Consider the following 21793-nt stretch of genomic DNA (forward strand, 5'->3'; position numbering starts at 1 on the left):
TCATTACCTCTTCGGAGGAGTTTTGGGATACTTGTAAAATTTTCTTATTATGTAATCACCATCAATATTGTATTTGTAAGACTTTCTTTTTTCTATTTGTGGTGATCACCACCTTGATACTTAGTTATTTAAGGATGCATAATAAGGCAGAAATTTAGGACCAATTCTATATAGTAATGTTCAATTTTTCCAACTTTCTAGCCTTCTTAGGGAATGATGTATTCCAAGCAGCATTTTTTTAGTATATAAAATTTACCTCCTGAAGTAACAAATTTAAAGATTTTTGAATAATTATATATTAAGAGGAGAGACAGTAGGTGATCCTAATACCATAGGTGGAGTAGCAACTTACGGTGGGGTAAGAGAAAATTTACATTCCTATCCATACTGACCTCATTATCTCATGGTTGGTGGGAGTTCAATACCTTCTTGTCAAGTCGTGGGAATGCCTTGCTTACCTGCAGACAGAGCTGTAAATGGAGAATATCAGATTTCCTTGGGAGGCAGGCATAGTCTCATAGGAACTGTTACCACTGGCGAAGAAAGAAGCTTCCCCTTCTGTGATGAGAAACAGGAGCAAAAACTTACAGGACACCTGGCAAACAATAGGCCAGGCCTGCCGCAGCACCAGCAAGCTCTGCAGACCCTTCTCCCACCAATGGGGGCAGCAATAGGCCAGGCGGGGGGCAGGGTCCTAAGCTTCAGCTGCTGCACCAACGAGCTCTGCAGACCCCTCTCCCACCAATGCGGGCAGCAAAGAGTTGCAGAGATGGGCCATCATCCACACGGGCAGGGGAGTCAAGGGGCATGTTTGGGAATGATGGGGATTCAGTGGGGAGCTTGGACTTCCAGGAATAACTCTAGGTGGTGAATCAAGAATCAAAGACATTACTGTTGTACTCTTGTTTCCCCAGACTTGAAAGGTAAAGAAAACAAAGATTAGGTGAAGAAAAACAAACTACCGCCCTTGCTGTCAGAACCACATTGATAGAGTGGTTAGAGAAACTGCCACGTATACATACAATACAGGTGAGGGGGCAGAGTTAGGGCAATGGGTAAGGAATGTTGAGTCCAGAGAATGTTGAAAATTGGGGTGAGTATGGATTGGCCAACCTTCATGATCTTAATGGGCATAATAGTGCTGTGGCCTCCTTGGAAATCTTTCATAAGTTGACTGAGTGTGTTTGTTTCTTTTTGAGGCATAAATGTTCTCAAGAATGCTAATGGGGAAATGAGAGCTGACTCTCTCTCATTCATTCTAACCAGATGAGATTATTAGTTTTCTAGTTCATTTCTTGTTTATATTGAAACTTCTGTACCCTGGTCTTCTCTGGCCAGGTTAGAGGTAAATGCTCCTTCCTCTCCCACATAAAGAATCAGAGGTCCAGAGAAGATAAGATTTTGCCCAAGTTTGGAGTTACAGAACCAGGGGAAGAATGCAGGTCCTCCAATTGCTAGGTCAGGGTGTCACCTCTTCTGTAGTGCAGCCTCTGAATACAATATTCTTCTCCAGCTAGATTGGACCAAAGAACCTGACTCTGGGAACCTCTTGATAAAATATAATATGAAGCCATGCATTAAGCTCTAGTCATCAATAATATATTGGTGTGGATGGTGACAGATCTCTCTTACATGAACCAGCAGGATAAGCCAGTAGGATAGGATTTAGACTAACTTACTCTCATTCCTACTACTGGTAGAAAAAAAAACAGAAACAAAACAGAGAAAACTTCCCCCTTCTTTCCTCATTCTGCTCTGCTCTAAGTCATATGCCCACCTTGGTCAGATCGGCATCTTTGTTAATGATTAGGAGCAGAAGACAATGTTGACTTTCCTATTTGGGTCATATCAGGGTTTCCTGGATGAGGAACATCTTGGCTCTTCCTCTGTTTTTCTATTTGCCATTTCTGTGATGGAAGGGAAACTTAAAAATGATGTTTCAGAAAGAATCTTACAGTCTCTCATTCCCTCTCATACCTAGGAGACCAGGGGTAGAGGATGAAAGTAGGAAGCCTTCCTTCTGCCCGCCAGCGGAGTCATTGGTGACTAGCATGACGAAAGTCTTTAGAAGAGCTGAACCTCAGAAAATGTATTTTTTGTGTTGAGTGTTGTTTTCTAGAGCTTTATAAATGGCATGCTTTATCTGGTAATTGAGTAAACTTTTGATGTCCCATTGTTCTGTGAGGAACAGGGGTCATTTTATTCATCTCACTTAGTCCCCATTGCCAGCTAGGTGAAAAGTGAGATGCTTTGATCAGATCTCACCACTGAACATATATCCACAGCCTGAGCTAATTCCTTCTCTGACAAATTTCTTTCCTTACATATCTTCTCACAGAACTGCTGGCTCTTCATACTGGTCCAAACACAACCCTGAGCACCTCACTTCCCTATTCAAAACAGCTGCTGAATGACTACAGCCGAGGCTCCCAAAGAGTGGCCCCTGGACCAGCAGTGTCAGCATTACCTGGGGGCTTGTTAGAAACACAAATTCTTGGGCCTCCCTCCAGACCCACTAAATCAAAAACTGAGGCCCCACAAGCTGTGCTTTGACAAGTGCTTCAGGTGATTTTGATGCACATTGGACCCAACTGGACTACAGCATTAAGTACTCTCTGGAGCTTGCCATGGTATAGCCCTCTCCTCCTATTCCTCCAGGTGTGCTTCCACACATACTGGGTGCTCAGTACTCTGGTTAAACAGAAGAGGCCCTTCACCTTCATGCCTCCCTGCCTTTACTCAAATGGGCCCTCTGCCTGGACTGTTCTCCCCTTCTTTACCCCATATCTGTCTGCCTAATTCTTTACCTAAAATCTTTTTCTGCCTTAAATGCTAGTGGGCATGTTTCCGATGAGGGCTGTGTTTCCATTTTAGCAGCAACAATAGCTCTCCCCAGTTATTCACAGGCCACAGTCATTCTGATAGAACCCCAGCAGCGCTGCAGAGTTTCTCCAGGTGACGATTTGCAAGCATCCTCTAATCAGCCCATAGGTTAACTAACATTTGCACATTGTTTTCCTTCCGGAAGCTTCCAAAGGCAAGTATTGTGACAGAAGAGGGGATGATTCAGTCCTGACCTGATGGGAAAACAAGATATAAAATCCAATACCACTGAGGTGAGCAATGAATGATAATGACAATCTGTACTTAAAAGGCATGGGCCTTGAACATTATCTTGTGCAGTATCCAGCCTCCCCAGCTGAATGCATCCTCAGGATATGAAACTCATCCCCATAATTTAAGCACTGGAAAATACTGGTAGGCTCATAAAAAGTATATACTGTAAGTGCATGATGTTCTCAGCAATGCGTTCACTTCTGCCACATCATGATGACTTTCATTATAAAAAAAACACAAACAAATTGTAACTAATAGTCCTAAACTTTCAGCTAGTCTCCACAGGGCATTGATCAAAATGGTATCTACCAACATGATCCCTATTATCTTCAAGGTGTCATTCATTCATTAGGTCCGAAGGCATTTGCAATGGTGGGGAACCAGGCAATCTCTTATTGTACAAATAGATAATAATGACTAACATGTCTTGCTTCCTTTGAAGGACTTTTGTGAATGTTAACTGGAGCATAGGTCCCTCTATAAATGGCAACGTTTAGTGTAAATATTAGTTAACATTATTATTGTGATCACCTACTCCCTTCTGCTGACCACAAAGCAAGAGACCTTACTTATCAGTTTCATATGACAGACTGAGAGATCATGATTCTTATAATTATATCATAAATACTTGGTCAGTCCTAGATTGTGAGCATAGGTGACTAAGGCTTGGTTGAAAATGGCACTGGCCTTTAGCGAGATGTTGTGATTAAGGTGTAGAAGAGTTGGAAAGAGCAAATTTGGTTCAAAGCACAGATTTTCACAGAGTGGTCCATAGGCTGGTCTCATCACAGAATTATGGGTTTGGAGGGGACCAGAGAGATGAATTAGTTTAACCTTCACACTTTTCAGAAATCTATGCCACAGCATCCCTGACAGATATTTTCTAGCTCTTACTTGCACATCTCCAGAGCTGGGTGGGCTCATCGTCTCAACAGCTCATTCCATTGTTAGGTATTTTCAGTTGTTGAAACATTCTTTCAAATTTGAGCCAAAATCTGCTTCCATGTTACTTCCAACTATTGGCCTTCATTCTCAACTTCAACAGACACACAAAAGCTGTTCTTCTCACTATGGTAGGACTTCCTGAAGAAATGACACACAGGTAGCATGCTCCCATCGGGTCTCCACTTCTCCAAACAAAATACCCCCTGGCCTTGTAACTGTCCTTTGTTGTGGTGGTTTCTAGAACTGCCTCATAAACTTAGTTCCCTTCTCTGGATGAGGAGCATTGATGTGTACAATGTGATTTGGGGGGTAATAATAAGCTGTCAGGGAACCACTAGGTCTTTTTATGAGTAGGCAGATGTTCTCTGAGAAGTGTCCCCTCCTGTCTTCTCCCTCAATGCAGCACACAACTTCAAGAATTCAAAAAGGAACTCTATGTCACTGACCCTCCAATGCTCCAAGACCCGTAGGAACCAAGGCAGTGACACTGGGCTGTGGGACAGCCTGTTCCTATCTGTTGGGAGAGTGAATTCACTTGGCATGGTTCCTGCTGACCATTTCTTTATCAAAAGTGATGTGATTCTTCCCAGTAATTCTATAGAAATGTTTAAGCAGCAGATTGTGTAGGAAGTTTGATGCAGTGATAAAATGCACAGACAGGCAGATCTAAAGTTCAAATATGGCTCAGCCACTTTGGTAATTTGCTCTACATCCCAAGTCTCTGTTTTCTCATGTAAAATGAGGATGATCATTGCTATCTCACAAAGTTGATGTGAGGGCTAAATGTAATGAAATTTCCAAAACAGAGTCTGGCTCACATAGGTGCTTATAAGTGCACTTTGGTGTTCTTAGCATATGGGCTTGCTGTTGGGGTTTTGGCCCTTTTCCAAAGTAGTCCATGTAAGGTGTTTGAGACACTCTGGTGTGGTGAGAAGGGGACTGAAGAATCTAAAGCAAGGACTGGCAGAGTTCTTTTTAAAAAGGGCCAGATGTTATTACTTTAGATTTACATTTAAATAGTCACATGTGTCTGGTTACTGCCTTTTTGCCTTGGAACATGTGAATTAGAATTGGGGCAAATAAGGCTAAGCCCAGTCTGTGGAGTGAGACTATTAGGCAGTAGGGGAATGTTTCAAGTTTTCCAGTAGGAGACTATCAAGAACAGAAATGTGGAGAATACCAAGATGACCGTACTTGTGCTGACATACCTGTGCAAGGGGGGATCATAAATTGCAGCCTTGTAGGGTATATCATCTCTGTCACAACTACTCAGCTCTGAGAAGAATTTCCTTATTTTATTAAGGCTGAAAAACATTCCACCATAGGTTTGTATCACATTTTCTTTATCTAGTCATCCACTGAGGGACATTTAGTTTGTTTCCACATTTTGGCTGTTGGCAGTGAACCTTTGAGATGCTGATTTCTTTCTGGGAAACCACCTTACTGTTTTCCATAGCAGCTATATCATTTTACATTCCCACCAACAACATACAGGACTTCTGTTTCTCCACGTCCTTGAAGACATTTATTCTTTTGCTTTTTTGGTAATAGCCATTCTAACCAGTATGAGGTGATTAGAATCTTACTTTCTGATCTCAGCCCTGGGAACCTGCTTCTTTTGTGTTTGTCTTTCCAGAAGCATCTTTTGTCTACCCTGCGGTATCCCTCTGGGATCTGGGTAGGTTCTGGGAGCCCCTCTGGCCTCACTGGGCACACAGCCCCAAAACCTATGTGGAGATTTGTTTAAAATATTTGTAGTTCCTGCAGTGGCATGGATCTCCACCCGCTGTGAGGGCAGGTGGGTGGGGGAGGATGAATCCTTCAGAGGAGACCCATTGGAGATTTCCTTATCACTGGGGGTAAAGTACTTACGTCCTGTGTTTCCATTTGAATCATCTGTTAGTGGTGCAAAGTGCCTCCTTGACAGCCCACACTCTTGCTCTGTGTATAAAATAGAATTACAATTATTTGTGATAATTTCGCATCTCCTCACTCTGCGAAAGCAGGGACTTGTTGGATTGCCGTCCATGGCTCCATCTGCACATCCAGCAGAGTGATCAACACAAGGTACAAAGGTGCACACTCAACAGTTACCTGCTCAAGTTCAGCCCCTCCACTCATCCACAGAACTTTTGCAGGCCACACTTCCCAGATATTTTCTCTTCCTAGCACTGTGGAGAGAAGTTTGACTTTCAACAGTTAATGGACTCCAGGCTTGAAAAACGGACACGTACCATAGGTGTGGCCTTGACTAGAGGCCTCCGACCTCAGGCCTCTGCAGTTGCCGTGGTGGCTGTCGCTGATACATCATCTCAGTTCATGTCCGTGATTGGCACGGATGTCTTGGAGACATTAATATCTTAAGGAACTGCTCCTTGCAAAGTCGGGAATGATGACGCATTCAATATTTTCTTCCTTGGAGAAAGGAGCTTTTAGAATTTTCGTACTTGGTGTGCCTTCTTCTGATCCTTGTATCAGATTGTGTGAACTAAGTTTTGGAGGGTTTTCCTTCTGTAATTATCAGCAGTAATAACAGAAGAAAGTGAAGTGCTGGATCCTGTGCTCACAAACTAGTTGTGGACCTCCAGAGTTGGCTGACCTCCAAAAGGCAGGAGGGCAAAGTCCTGGACTGACAGGCTGCTGGGAGAGCTTCCAGCTCAGCATAGGCTGCCTTGCCCACATCCCCAGGAGAATAAAAAGCTGAATTATCCATTGGCTGCCAGCAGGGGTAACTGAGGGGGGCGGGCAGAAGCGGGTGGGTGCATGGGGAGAGCACTGATGACCTGGCTCTTTCCCTGGGACCTGCCATTCCAGCCACCCGGGGCCTCCTCTGGGCGTCCGTGGAAGGCAGGTCTCAAGCTAGGGCCCGTTCTTCCCCTGCCCTACTACTGTCACACTGTAGGCCCATTCAGAGTCCCATGGCCCTTACTACTATGATTTGGCTGAGTAACTACAGTCCCTACCTTGTCCCATGAATTCTTGCAGGTTTGAATGGAGGCTCGGTGTGGCTTCCTCATCTTCTCCCTCTGCCTTTGTTTGGTGTTATAGTGGACTGAGTAGTGGTCTCCCTGAAAGATACGTCCAAACTGACCTTATTTGGAAAAGAGATCTTTGCAGATGTAATATAAGGACCTGGAATGGGATCACCCTGGATTTAGGGTGGGCCTTAGACCAAAGACAGGTGTCTTATAAGAAGAGGAGAAGACACACAGACATGAAGGAAAAGGCCACATGAAGCTGAAGGCAGAAATTACAGTGACACAGCCACAAGCCAAGGAATGCCACAGATTGCGCCCTGTGGTGGCACAGAAAGGATTGCCCTTCAGAGCCCCCAGGAGTCAACGCTACCGACCCCTTGATTTGGGCCTGCTGGCCTCCACACACGTGAGAGAATGAATTTCTGTTGTCTTAGCACCTAGTTTGTGGTAATTTGTATGGCAGCCCTAGAGAATTAATACAAGTGGTGACACGAGTGTACTTTGGAAAAGACTTTTAAGACTAACTTATCAACCCTATATTATCATCTTCTTGACAGCATCATCTAGGCTGCTGCAGCCAGGGCTTGGATGTGTAGAGGAAAATAATGCTGGGTCATGTTCTTTTAATCACTAGCCCTGGGGTTCTCCTCCCCTGAAGTCAGGGGCTGTCCGTGGCAGATAACACCTCCTTCTTCTTATCAGCTGGGAAAAAGAACAACCATACTAGACTGCTGGGAACAAATGGAAAGAGCAGTTTGGTCACAGGCATTTCATATTTCTCTATTTTCTCTGTCCCTCCTTTGCTGCTTAGCATCCAAGCTGGGAAAGATCAGTGTCCCAGCACGCAGCAGCTGCCACGGGTTAGATGGCAATCACAACCCATCTTCTAAATGATGGAATCTCCTTAAAGGGGCAAAGTAAAGCAGCACTAAAAATTAGAGAAAAGAAACCCTCCCACCTTCACTACCCTCTTTGGTCCTTCTCCCAGGCACCAGCCCTCTTGTCAGAGTAGAGTGGCCGGAAGCACTAACAGGGCGAAGCAGAGTGAGTGCCCCACGTGTGTGGGTGGAAGATACTCTGGGGAACCACTAAGGGGCCAAGTGGGGGATGGCTCTTGCTGGCTGCTCTGCTTGTCAGCGTTTCAACATGTTAGAATGTTGATGTGCAAGAATCTTCAGTTGTTCTATGGACTGAAAGAAAATCCAGTTGTCTCACTTCACAATAAGAGAGATTTTTGGCAGTCATTAAATGGTCCAGCGCTGCAGCCTCAAGACATTTCTGCTGCTGCGTGTGTGCACCGCTCTGAGCTGCTTCCGTGCCCTTCATTTCATCTGAGTCTCCCAAGAGTCTGTGAGATTAGTAGAGAGGAAAATTACCCCATTTAAAAAATGACAATACAGGAGGTTTTGGGCCATGTTGAGGACAGCAGGGAAACAGTAAGGAAATCCAGGCTTGGACAGGAGTGTGGGCTGGTGAGCGGATGTGGCGGACTCTGGAACAGTGAAGAAACCTTCATGACTGGAGAGCAGGGCACGTGGATGACACACATAGCTGGAGAGCTCTGTCATTTGAAGAGGTTTCTGGAATGGCATGGTTGATTAAGAATGCCAATGCAAGGGGAAGAAAGAGGGAAACCTGTGATTTGTGAGTAGATAGTCCCTCCTGAAGCCTGAATGTTCACTTGGAGGTGGATTTTCCTAAAACTGTGTCTCCTCATGCAAAAGATTACCCCTCATAATGATGCTCCAAGATAATACAAATGGATAAACTGTCCTCTGCAATAATGAGTGGAGGCTGCTGCGGTAGCTGCTCATGCATCATGGACGTGGCTGTTGATTGGGGGCCCCCTCCACAAGGCAGCATTTTGGGAAGCTGGCTCTGTTGGGCACAAGGAGGCCTGGGCTGGTGGACGTGACCATTGGGCTGTTATCCGGCTGTGATGAGCTTTGAGAAGAGGACCTTGGCACCTCCAGAATCCCCAGCAGGAGGTCTGTTCTCAGCTGGTCTGACACATCACATGTGCTTTTTGATTTGCACACATAAAACAAATCTCTACAATGACTCTCTCCCCACAGCCTCATCAATTAGAGCTGCCTTTGTCCTTAGCCCCCTTTTGTTGACCAGCTTAGAAATTAGTTAGAAGAGAGAAGAAAGGGAAGTTGTCTTTGCGGTCAGTGGCGCTGGAGAGCTGGCTGCTAATGAAGGAGACTTGAATGGGGCAATTGTGCTGCTGTTTATATAGTTTTTATTTTAATTTGCATCCGTACCAGGCTCAGATCCCAAGGGTCATTTGGCCATGTTTGGAGAATTTATCTCCTCCCATAGAGCCAAATCTGCCAGCTTATCATTTGCTTCAAGGAAATTAATGTGGGTCTCCCCTCCCTTCACTTTTATCATGTGCTCTTGAATTGTTTATACATCCATGGAGACAAAGAAAGACTCTTCAGAAACCACAGAAGGTTTCTTTCCATGTGTTTCTGGGTCATCTGAGATTTAGCTCTCCTGTTAAAAGGCTTCTAGTGCCAAGGACTCAGGGAGCAAGTCCTAGAATGGGGCAAGGGGATGAGAGTAAGGGATGGGGGTCTGGCGTCAGGGAGCTGAACTGAATCTCCTGAAGGAAGAGCGAGAGAAACTGTACTCCATTTCCCCTTACCCTCTGTGTGGATATGCATTCTTTACTCTTCTACTTTTCCTGATGATCTCAGCAAAACTTGACTCAAGAACTAACCCCAGCTTTTTAAATAAATTGCCATCCCTCACTGGCATTTCAGACTCTGCATAACTTAGCTCCTTTTAGTTCCTGCTGCTGTCTAATGAGAATTTTCAGAAATAGTGATTTCTGAGCCCGTGGTTCTCCCCACCTGTGAGCTTAGCTCTGTTCCACATCACTGCACAAGCTGACCCCACCTAGCAGGCCCCTCCTGCCCTGTCCAGCCCACCCTGCCTTCCATCCCAGCCACAGCCCTCCTTGTGTACGGAGCCTTCCCTGAACGCTCTCCAGCCCCCAGGGTGCTCTGCATCACTAAGGTGCTGGCTCCTCAAAGCGGCGCCTGACCCAGAGCAGCAGTCTTCCCTCAGAACATGAGAATGCAGAATCTTGAGCTCCACTGCAGAATACTGAATCAGAACCTGCATTTGAACAAGGCATTTCAACTGAGTATTTTGTGTGCATACTAGTTTGGCAGCTCTGTTCTAGACGCCTACGGCATTTATCATTCCACTTGCTGATTGATTTATTCCCACATGTCTTCATGCATGTGGGCCTTGCTTCCCTAGTATGAGTGTTTGCACCTGAAGACAAGGACAGGCAACCTAGATTCACTTATGGCATCATTCACAGTCCAGTGTTTTGATGTCCTTTTATGTATGTATGTTCTGTTTTTTTCATGTTAATATATTAAGGGCGGGGACCTCATGCAAATTTTTCTTATCTCGATACAGCTTTTTCTCTCCCCTTGATAAATAAGCCTTCCCCAGGACTCTTTTCAGTAGAGAACAGGGTAACTACCCAGTCCAGAGAGGACATTTCTAAGCCTCTTTCCATATTGTGTTGGGTTAGAGAGCCTGGTGTGTGCCCAGAGCGTTGTCCTTGGGGAGTCTGCCTCATCCCTCTACACACTCTCCTTCCTTCAGTTTTCCTACACAGTCACTACCAAATCAGATTAATGGGGGTAAAGGAGTTCATACAGGGTGATGCACAGCATGCACAGGGGCATGGGGGATGAGCTCACAAGTCTGAAAGCCTCTGGGGAAGGACCCTCAAGCTATGTCTGGAAAAGGAGGAGGGTTTTCTGTTAAATCTAAGTGAAGCCATGGGATAAGGCACACAGGCCAGGGCTGCATGGGGATGGAGAGCCAGTGCACTATTATAGTGTGTGTGTGTGTGTGTGTGGGTGTGGGTGTGTGTGTGGGTGGGTGGGTGTGGGTGTGTGTGATGTGTGGGTGGGGAGGTGGCAGAGAGGAAGGGGGAGAAAGGAAGAACTACCAGGGTGCTCAGGGGGTGGCAGGATGAGGTGGCACAGGCTGGGAGATGGGGGCCCCCAGCTTTCCTGGGGCTTTGTGCCCACCTAAGGGAAGTAAGATTTCATTCTACAGGTGATCGAAAGCCACTGGAGGAATTGGGCTGGTAGGAGACAATTAGGGAGTTTAAATCACTCTGTGCTAACAGTGGGGTGGGTGGTCTGGACAGGGTGACAGGGAAACCTATGGGGAGGCTCTAGCCAGAATCCAGGCAAAAGAGGATGGTGTTAAGGGTGCCAGCCATTAAGGGACCCTGGAGCCATGCTTTCCCGTACTTCATGTCCAGTTAGTTGCCAATTCCTGTCCAATCTGCTTCTGAACTCTTCAGAACTTAGTCTCTGTTGTCCATCTCCAGTGGCATCATCCAAATACTCTTCCCCCAAGTGTTCTTCCCAAGTGCAGTCTGGCCTGGCTCTTTTCCCTGGCTCTGCAGTGTCACTGTCTGGAGGACAAGGACCAACCCCCTCGCCGTGGTGTCAGCAGACCCTTCATTCTGGCCCACCAGCTACCCTCCAACCTGCTCTCCCATCACCCCCATCGCATGCCCCCTCTCTGCTCAGAGTTCCCAATTCCTGGAACATAGCTTGCCCTTGGGAATTTTAGAGCTTTCTCCTGCACCTAGAAAGTCTTCCACCAGCTCTGCCTGGTGAATTCTACTCTTTCTCCAAGATCCAGTTCAAATATCATCTCCTGGGGAAACCACCCTGAGTGCTTTCTTCTCTGTGTCACCAAAGGTTTTTTATGCATCTCTCTCTGACTTCTTATACTCAATATGATGTGACTGTTTATGCATCTACCTTCCCCCAAGTTGGCCAATGCCTTGAGGCAACCCCTGGAAAAGGCCAGTGTGGGCACCGCATGGCGAGATGCACCCAGTTACCCCCTCTCCCAGGCCCTTCATCTCTGTGACAATAGCTCCCTGCTCCGCACTTGGTCCAGGACACCAGTTTGCTGAATTAGGCAAGCAGCTGGCCTGAGTGGGGGAAATGGAGGCAGGCTCCTGCATAGGGAGGTGGTTATAAGAAACACACAAGTCTTCACTAGTATTAATGGAGAGTGGAGTTATAGCTCTCTGTATTGTTTTACATTTTTACGAGAACCTACTGCTTTTGCAAGTGAAAAAAAGAGAAAAGGAAAAAACTGAAAAGAAAAAAAAAGAGTATATGTGTGAGAAACTAACTACTAAGGTGATCAGTGTATTTATTTTTAACTTTAAATTTTTCAAACATACACAGAAGTTGGAAACATACTGCAGTGAATCCCCATGTACCTGTCACCGGCTCCAAGTTAACATTCTGCCATTCTTGTTTTATCCCACCTTTACTTAGCTTTGTTGGTGATTTTTACAGCAAATTCCTGATGTCACATCATTCCATCCATAAATATTTGAGTAGGTATTTCAAACAGGTAAAGACTTTTGACAGAACAAAATAATACCATTAACATACCTAACACAATTAAAGGGAATTTTTAAAATATCAGATAATAAATAATGTGTTCAGTTTTCCCAACTGAGTTAAAAAAAATCTTTTTTCCATTGTTTTGTTCAAATTAGTAAAAGATTACTTAGAGCTTTTAGAAAACATTTTTTAAAAATGCTGCCCTGGCTGTGGCCCATGAGCTGTGCTGCCTCGGGGCCAAGGCCTGGACCACCTCCTCCTGTGCAGTGTGCACTGGCCTGTGGGCAGTCAGCGCATGTGGAGCCAGAGGTCACACAGTAACTGAGTGTCCTCCCAGGAGAGGTCCACACAGGAAACCTGAGGCCACAAGAAGTCAAGGATGGGGGAACTGATGTTCCTGATACTCCAGATCCTTAAAGGAATGGACTGCTTCAGAAATTCAGGCATCACAGGCTTTTACTCCCTGAAAGGAGTGTGGGGTGTGTTCTTCACCTCTGGTTTCTGCACCTACTTCTCAACTGCCCCTTGCACTGTTCAAGTCTAAGGAGGAGGAATCTGGGTCATCTACAGCCCAAGAGAGCTAGGCATTTTTACAAGAATCTATTGCTTTTGTGTAAAAATCCTTAGGGATTAACATAGGCCCTGAGACAAGTGAGGGGCCAGGTAGCAGAGGCTGTATTTGTGTATTTGGCAAGGAGAAGGCTACTGTTCTGTGCCTCCCAGAGGGGAAGCTTGTGATAGAACAAAGCAGTGGATCTAGTGAATCTGGGGTGCAAAGGGCTGGAGAGAGATATGATGACTGGGAAAGTAAAAAATCTGCAGAGCAGAAGAACAACCCTTGTCAATCCTGCATGTACATCATGTATGTATTTATAATTTCTATCCCATTTTCATGAAAACTTGAGGTGGCTTACAATAAATATAACAGGTAAATCTGTCATTAGAATAGGCTGAATGGAGGCTTGGCACATGATCTGGCCTTTGCAGATCCACCAGTCTGTTTTTCCAATAATAAGTCTTTATAAAAGGGCTGCACAGTTTTTAATGTGTACTTTCTATTTTTAAGCCTTATTATGCCTCATATTAGAATAAGTGTCAAAATAAACAAACACCAAGTACAAGTTTAAATAATGTGCTACTGCTTAGCTATTATGAGCTTTCTTATCTAAACACTTTTCTTTTTAAAAGTTTTTATGAACTATTTCAAAATACAGAAGATATTATTCTTTGTAGCTCTTGTATAGATAATAATATGAGTACTGTTATACTCAACACCCACCTTCGGAACTAGTATTTCATAAATATAAACTGAAGCCTCTTACATGTCTCCTCACCTATCCCACTCCCTTCATGGGTATTGCTTTGTCCTGAGTCTTGTTTGTATTAAAAAACAGTATATATCAGTATTAAATAATAAATATAATTGTAAATATTTGCATGTTTTAAAATGTGCTAAAAATACAATATGTAAGAAATTAAATACCTGATTTTCTTTATACAGTGAAGACAAATGGGGCCCCAGGACTTTTATGTGGCTTCTGGACATCTCTCTTCCAACCTGCTATTCAGAAGAATGGCATTAATGATCTTCTTAATACTTCTCCACTGTTGCTCTTATTTTTCTCTGCGTGGCTGACCTCAGGGAGTCTGTGCAAGCCTCCTCCCTTCCTGGGGGCTCTGGAATCAGCCAGACTTGGACCAAAAACTTTTCTGTGTTACTTGGTAACTACATGACCTCAGGCAAATTGCCTCTTTGGGCTTCAATTTCCTCTCTGTAAAACAAATATTAGTACTTGTAAAACAAATATAGCAGTAGTCACCTCAGAGTTGTGAGGTTTTAAGAAGAGACTGCATATTAGGGGCTGAGCTCTGCATCAGCCAGATAGCAAGATAGCAAGAGTCTGATAAAGATTTTTGGAGTGCTGTATGTCCTTCTGAATTATTCCTCTATTTTTGCAACCTGACATCAGGTCCTTTTATCCACCCACAATGATCTAGAATTGCCAAATAAAAGCGTAAGGTCTAAACAAGGCTATTCAGATTTCTTCAGAGTTTGTGGGGAAAGAGCGACTATTTCCTTTGTAAATAAGAGCTACACGGGAATAAACATTTCCATGCTGGAAACTGTGTGTCCTTACTAGACTTAACATTTCCAGGATGATGGAAGCTCCAACTCTCTATGGAATGTGGTCTTCATGCACAATGGCCCAAATCAAATAGGCTGACAGGACAGTGATGAGTGAGAACCACAGGGATTAATTCCAGACAGCTGAGATTTGTGAACAGCATAAATTCTTTCTTTTTTCAAGAAAGAATTTTCTTTCTTTTTCCACTTCTCATCTCTTTTCAAGAAATGGACTTGATTTACTGTGAACTAAGTTCTTTCAGGATCTGTAAGCTGAAATGAGAGAATTACCAGGGCATTTAAACTCAAAACATTGTTTTCTATTTCTGGTCAAAGTATTTTCCCCTTCTATAATTTAGATTTTTTTCTTCAAAACCATCCCTTACAAGTCCTACAGAGGGAGTTGACCCAGGTAAGCCTAATCAGCAAGGCCTCAGCCTGGGCAACCAGTTCCATGCTTTCTTGTTGCCTGACTGCCAGAACATACCAAAAAGAGCTTTGTTTCCTCACCTGTAAAATGGAGATTAAAATGTATACCCATTCCTCATTTTCTGCACCCTCAAAGATAAATGCTTCCTTAGCTCCAGTTGCCTCTGGACACGGGGAACTTCCCAGATTCGCCTTCAGGGCCGAGGTGCTCAGTCCCTCTGCTGCCACCCACAGCCGAGTCCTTCCCAGGAATGGCTCTGCCTGAAAAGAGTTGCTTTGGCCAAAGTGACACTCCCTTCCCAGAGGCAGCCCTCATCCAACGACTCGTCCCAGTGGAGGCGGAAAGGCCCAGCCACTTTTCTCATTTTGGGAAAACTCCGAAGGGCCCTCTCAAGTCCAGAGCTCCTTTGGGGATCTGCTAAGGCCTTTGTTCACAGCCCGGCTTCTTCCTCCACTCAACCCTGTCTTCATTTCTCCAGAGGAATTGCACCCGAGTGCTTTTCCCAGTACACCTCAGACATGCAAACCTCGAGGTCTCAGAGTCTGTTTCTTAGGGAACTTAACCCGAGACATTAGTGGAGAACAGACTAACATCCGTCAATCCTTGGAGTTTATTAGAAACAGCAATCCTGTGATGCCATGACATTGACACTTTTTTTCCCCTAGTCTTATTATAAAAATTGTAATTTAAGGAATACAGTAGCAGAGGGGAGACCAGCCTTATTCAAACAAATAAACAGGGTGAAATCAAATCAGAAAAGGGAGGGAAGACACATGAAGGTTTTTTAAGAAAGGTGCAGGCTAGAGACAGTGTCAGGAATTCACAAGACTTACTAGCACCCGGGTGGGGCTGATACTGGACGGGTGGTCGCTCCTTTTCTCTACCCCGCCTGTCCTCCGTAGACCCCAGTCAGGCTATTTGTATCCTTAAAAGGAAGGCAGATCTAATGGATTTTTATAGGTCTGTCTATAAATGAATCTATGGTAGTTCCTTTTTCATTTTTTTAAAGTTGCATGTGTACTATATGAACACTTTCTTCTTGTAAAAACATCAACCAGCAGAGCATTCATAGCAGGAGTCTCTCTACTGCTGTGTCCCAAACCCACTTTTCTACCCAGATAGAAATATTATTATCAGTTTAGTAGGTATTTTTCCAGATGTATTTCTATCCATTTACACATACATATATGTATATACAGAAAGGTGTAGTTTTGTGGGTATACACATTTAAAATAAAGATTTCAGTATGCATATTGTTAAGCAACTCTAGGTTGTATCCAATGCTACGTTTCTGCAGTACTGTAATTAAAACTTTTGTACATTCTTCATTCTTGAGTGCAAGTGTTTCTGTAGGTTAGCTTTTGGAAACAGAATGCTGGGTCAAAGAACATGCATATTCTAAACTATGGTGTAACCTAATTTTCCTCCTATCTCTTAACTCTGGATATTTTTTTTTTCACTTTACTTCCAGCTTTATTGAGATATAAGTGACATATAACATTCTATAAATTTAAAGAATACAATATGATGATTTGATAGGCACATATATTGTGAAAAGATTACCACAATAAGGTTATTTAACACATCTATCACCTTACATAATTGCCATTTTGTTATTGTGTTATGGTATGAATGTTTAAGATCTCTCTTAGCAACTTTCAAGTATATGTATGATACAATACTGTTAACTGTAGTCATCATGCTATACATTAGATGCCTAGAACTTATTCCCCATAACTAGAAGTTTGTGCTCTTGGATTGGACCAACATCTCCTCATCTTCCCCACCCTTCAGTCTGTGGCAACCACCGACATATTCTGTTTCTGAGTTCAGCTTCCATAGAGTCCACAAGTAAGTGAGATCATACAGTATTTGTCTTATCTCCCATGTTTTTGATAATAGCTACTCTTAACAGTTGTGAGGCATATCTCATTGTGGTTTTGATTAGCATTTCCCTGATTACTGATGCATTGCACTTTTTAAAGTACTTGTTGGCTTTTTGTATGTCTTCTTTGAAAGTCTATTCGGGTCTATTGTTTAGAAGAGCTTGAGAAGGATTGGCAGTAATTCTTCTTTAAATGTCTGATGGAATTCACCAGTGGCACCATCTGGCTTTTCTTTCTTGAGAGGTTTTTGATTACTGGTTTATTCTCCTTGCTCATTACTGGTCTGTTCACATTTTCTCATTTTTCATGATTCAATTATTGGTTTCATGATTCAATTTTGGTAGGTTGTCTGTTTGCAGGAATTTATCCATTTCTTCTAGACTGCCTTTTTGTTGCCTTATAAATGTTCATAGTAGTCTCTTAGGTTGCTTTGTACTTTGATGGTATCAGTTGTAATGTCTCCTCTTCCATTTATAATTTTATTTACTTGAGTCTTCTTTCTCTTTTTTCTTGGTTTGTCTAGCTAAAGGCCCAATAGTGGATATTATTAGTCTCTTTAATGTTTCTAATTTGATGAACAAACAATGATATTTTAACATTTTAATTGTATTTCTGTTTATAGTGAGATTGGGCATATTGTCCTTTGCTTTTTGCCATTCATATATCTTTTACTATGAAATGTCTCTTAATATTCTTTTTCCTTTTTAAATAAATTATTCACCTTTTTCTTATTGAATTATAAGCATTAATGATATGCTGAATATTAATCCTTTGTCTATTATACATGCTGCAGATATTGTACTATGTGACTTTTTTTAAATCTTTGTGATATCTTCTATTCCAAAATTTAGATTTTCAGGGATTTTTTTCTTGGTGACTTCTGTGTTTTTGTACCTTAGGTAGGCCTTCCTTGTCTCATGGTTATAAATATGTGAAAACTATTTATTAAGATTGCAATAAGTCAGGACTGTCTTACAGGCCAGAATCTGCTTAGCCTTAGACACGTAGGAGAGGAGCCCATGTACAGTGGCCATGATGTGGAGGCCTGCGACTCCACACTTTCCTCATCTTAAAAGACCAAGGAACAGAACCATGGCTTGTGGATAGTCTCTGCTGCCATGACGCAAGTCCAGCAGAGTGCTCTCACCTACTGTTGCTGCTCACTCCACCCAGGAAGGGTACAGAAAATGTGAAGCTATCTTGAAGACCCAAATTTCAGAGAGTTCCATCCCTTCCTGCCTAAAGTCCTTGACATGCTTAGCAATCTTAGAACAATGCAGATGGTATAACAGGAGAAGTTTTTTTAGGATGTGGTAGAAAAAACAGTCACAGAGCTGTGATTCTGAGGTCAAACCAAAAAAAAAAAAAATCCATCAACACAGAGTCTCACTGAAGTATCCATGTTTATAAAGCTCCATGCTAGGTAGTGTGCAAAATGAGTGATGCCTGCCCTTTTAGAGATAACCCTTTCCACAAAGGTGCAGTAGAGCAAAAACCAGACAGATCTGTGATTGAATCCTGTCTCTGCCCTTTGGCCCCTGTGGAATTGTGAGGAAACCAGTGACCTTCTCCAGGCCTTGATCTCCTTTTCTGTAAAATGGGCATTATCTTGACTTGGGGAGGTGAGTGGGCTGTGAAGACTGATGAATTAATGAGTGAGAATGTGGGTCATAAGTGCTCTAAAAACAGTATCATTGTTATACTTGGAGTCTGGGGGACACATGAAGCAGATACGATCTCTGTCCTCAAGGAACTTGTGATATACATGCATGGAAATGGAAAAGAGGACAAGCAGGAAATGATATAGTTGTCAACTTGTGTGGTGGTGGAAGTTGGAGAGGGGTCTAGTGTTCATGTGGCCTGAGTACTATCCTATTTGTGGTTGTGTTTTTATGAAAGTGGCCAGATGTGTTTTGTGTGGAATGAAATGAAATGACCCCAAGCAGATGGCCTTGTCTGTGGACTCTGTTCGTCCTCCTTGTTCTCGAGGACCGTGGACTATATCACCCACAGCAGCTTCTGTCCCCAGGCTCTTTTCCTTTCTTTTAGTCTTAAGCGACTGCAAAGGCTTTTGGGCCTCACCAGGCCTCTGACAGCCCTGCTGAAGTGACCCTGTGAGAGCTTCTGCGTATCTGACCAGATATCACCAAAGAAGATTTAGACGGAAAAGCTGAAAAACTGGCTGTTGGGCTCTGAGTAATGAAAATATAATATATCCTATGCTGAATTCCCTCCGTGGGAATTCAGTTCTGCTCCATGCTGTGTCCTCAAAGGAATGCGAATGTTTACCAGAGAAGGAGAAGACACTGACAGAGGAGAGGGAGGCTGGTGTGATGCTCTCGGCCATAACTTGCTGCACAGTCTGTGTGCTGGGGGCTGGCAGTGCCACTGTACTCGACAGAGAAGAGGCCTGTGACTGGCCTGTGTGTTATTTTCCCTTTGCTCTGCTATAGACTGGTGCAAGGAGCACCGGGCTCCCCAGTCCCTCTGAATGGGCCACTTTGCTTCCCAAGACCAGCTGCCTAACAGTTAGATGTGTGGCCTTCTTTACAAAAGGCAGTGGTGGCTCTGTCACCTCTAAAAAACAGTCCAGGGTTAAGGCTGGCTACATAATTTGCAAAACCCAGTGTAAAGTGAAAATGGGCCCTTGTTCAAAAAGCAGGAAAGAAAACTGCCTTTGAAGTACTAAAATATAAAACTTTTTCTTCAAAAAAAATTTTTTTAAAGAAAGAACTTGTTTATAAACAATAGGCATAATAATATTACATGAATAACAGCATAAACAAAAATATAAAATGAAAAGCTTTTGGGTTGTCAGATAATACTATGTAATACAATAAATAATAATACTTTCTTAATGTGCTATCTTGATTATAAGATTTTTCCAGTTTGCTTTTTTGCAAATTCATTTCTTAAGTTATCAAAAGTTATACTTTCAGCAACTTCATTTGCAGTTGATATAATTGAAAGTGACAGTCATGCTTGGCAATGCAAGGTCTTAAATAATTTTTGATAATTGCTGATTTTGAGAAGGATCTTTCTGCTGACAGAACTGTTACTGGAAATGTTAGGTATATTTTAGAGCCTGGGACAACGCTTGGGTAAATTTCTGGTAAAGTTTTCAAAATAGAGCTAATGATCAGCTTCATTGTCTGAATTTAATTTTAAATATAAATTTATACAATGGCATTTTAAAGTGTCCTCTGGCATTTCTTGTAATTTGAAGAGGTCATATGAGGAATTGAAAGCAGTTTCATGATTTAGATATAATTAAAATGCTTACTTATATATTCTATTGCCTCATCCTCCATTATAAGAAAAATTTATTTTGAATTGTCTTTCTTATTAATAATTAGCTTATCTGAAGCATCATGTGAAAATAATGTCCTTTCTGTTGAATGCAATGGTCTTTAAATTTTTTTCTAAGTCTGCAGAGATCTGCTTTGCAGTGCTATTAACAGTTGCCAAAACCAGAGATTCTAAACTCTCGAAACAATTCTGATGACTCTCTGAGAGGTTTTATTGCAGTGTCCATGCGCACAATTTAATTCTGCAGTAGTTTACAGATGAAGTTCTCTGCCTGGGCACAGGCAGTAACTGTCCCAGTGCTCCGACTGGAGAGTTAGTATGTGTGCAGATGGTGTGGGAATGGGCTCTGGGGATGGATAGGCACGCTGGCCTCCCCCACTGTCCTGGCACTGTTTCCAGGAGGAACCCCTCCCTCCCCTGGGGGAATGGCCGCTTCTGCCATCAGCACCACCGCTGCTCCTAATCTGAGCTCAGATCCGGGCCTGCCTTCCCCCTTATTACACTTCCTGCAGTGCCCACAGGCCTGAATGTGTACCTAGTGCCAGTGTATCTCTGTTCTCACACATGCTTTGTGTCTCATCAGACTTTACTTTCAAAATATGAATTCAAAAGTAAAACTGTTAAGAATTTCAGGATACCAGCCACAGACCATTAAACCAAATCTGAGAGTTAGACCTTGTGCAACTGCACAGCTTGCACACCCATGGGGTCCACCCTGATTCAAGGCACGTGTGCAGACCTTGGCGGGGAAGCAGTAGGATCTTTATACTGAAAGCCAGAAAGTGCTCCAAGTCAGGGGACCCATAGAAACCAGGACTGGCTTCTAAAAATGGAAACCCGACACATCCCAACTCATAACACAGGGACAGCATACTGATAAACAGCTTGAAAGACTTATTTTCCCAGAGTAGAGAGGAAACCATTGCTAAGTAACTTGTGTTCCTTACTTCCCTGCCCCTACCCCACGGTCTGGTGACCTAGGCCTCTGGAGGGGTCAGCAGATCATAAGCACATGGGGGTGATGATTGCCAAGGGAGCAGATTTCCCGCTGATGCCTGACCATCAGCACAGCCTCATTCTCTCTTATGCTGCTAGAGAGTGGTGGGCAGCATCTTAAGCCCTTTCCCAGCCGCAGAGTAAAGTGATCACTGGACAGAAGAAAAGAGACAGAGAAACAGATTGGGCCTTATGTCTAGGCAAATGACTGGTTCTCGTGTGACCCTGAAGCAAGTGCTTTCTTGGGTATGACACACAAGCCCTCTGAAGAGGGAAGTAGGATTTATCTCCTTATTCAGGATTCCAAAAATAAGGCATATTCAGTAGTTAAGCTGGTGCCTTCGGAAGTTTTTTATAACTTTATTTTCTCATTACAAGATCAGTTTTTAGAAATATTGATTTAGAAAATACAGATAAGTAAAAATAAGAAATTTCACTTAGCAGAAATTAACAGCAGAAGTAAAATTTTGACATACACTCTAGCAATTTTTTTGTTTTTCTGTATGTATTTCAGAAAAAAAATGTTAATTATAGAAAAGTAGAGTGAATAACATGACAAATACTCAGGTACCCATACCCTGAATGAA

General features: G+C 43.1%; 1 long non-coding RNA gene across 1 annotated transcript; it reads right to left on the reverse strand.

Moving 5' to 3' along the window:
- Window positions 1-375: 375 nt before the first annotated feature.
- Window positions 376-14202, reverse strand: LOC118932512 (uncharacterized). The gene is made up of 3 exons (XR_005032812.2): window positions 13944-14202; window positions 11336-12474; window positions 376-470 (listed from the first exon to the last, which is right to left on the reverse strand). It is a non-coding gene; the product is annotated as an uncharacterized LOC118932512 (long non-coding RNA).
- Between the last annotated feature and the right edge of the window lie 7591 nt (window positions 14203-21793).

This window comes from Manis pentadactyla, chromosome 2 (genome assembly GCF_030020395.1).
Source record: "Manis pentadactyla isolate mManPen7 chromosome 2, mManPen7.hap1, whole genome shotgun sequence".
NCBI lineage: Eukaryota > Metazoa > Chordata > Mammalia > Pholidota > Manidae > Manis > Manis pentadactyla.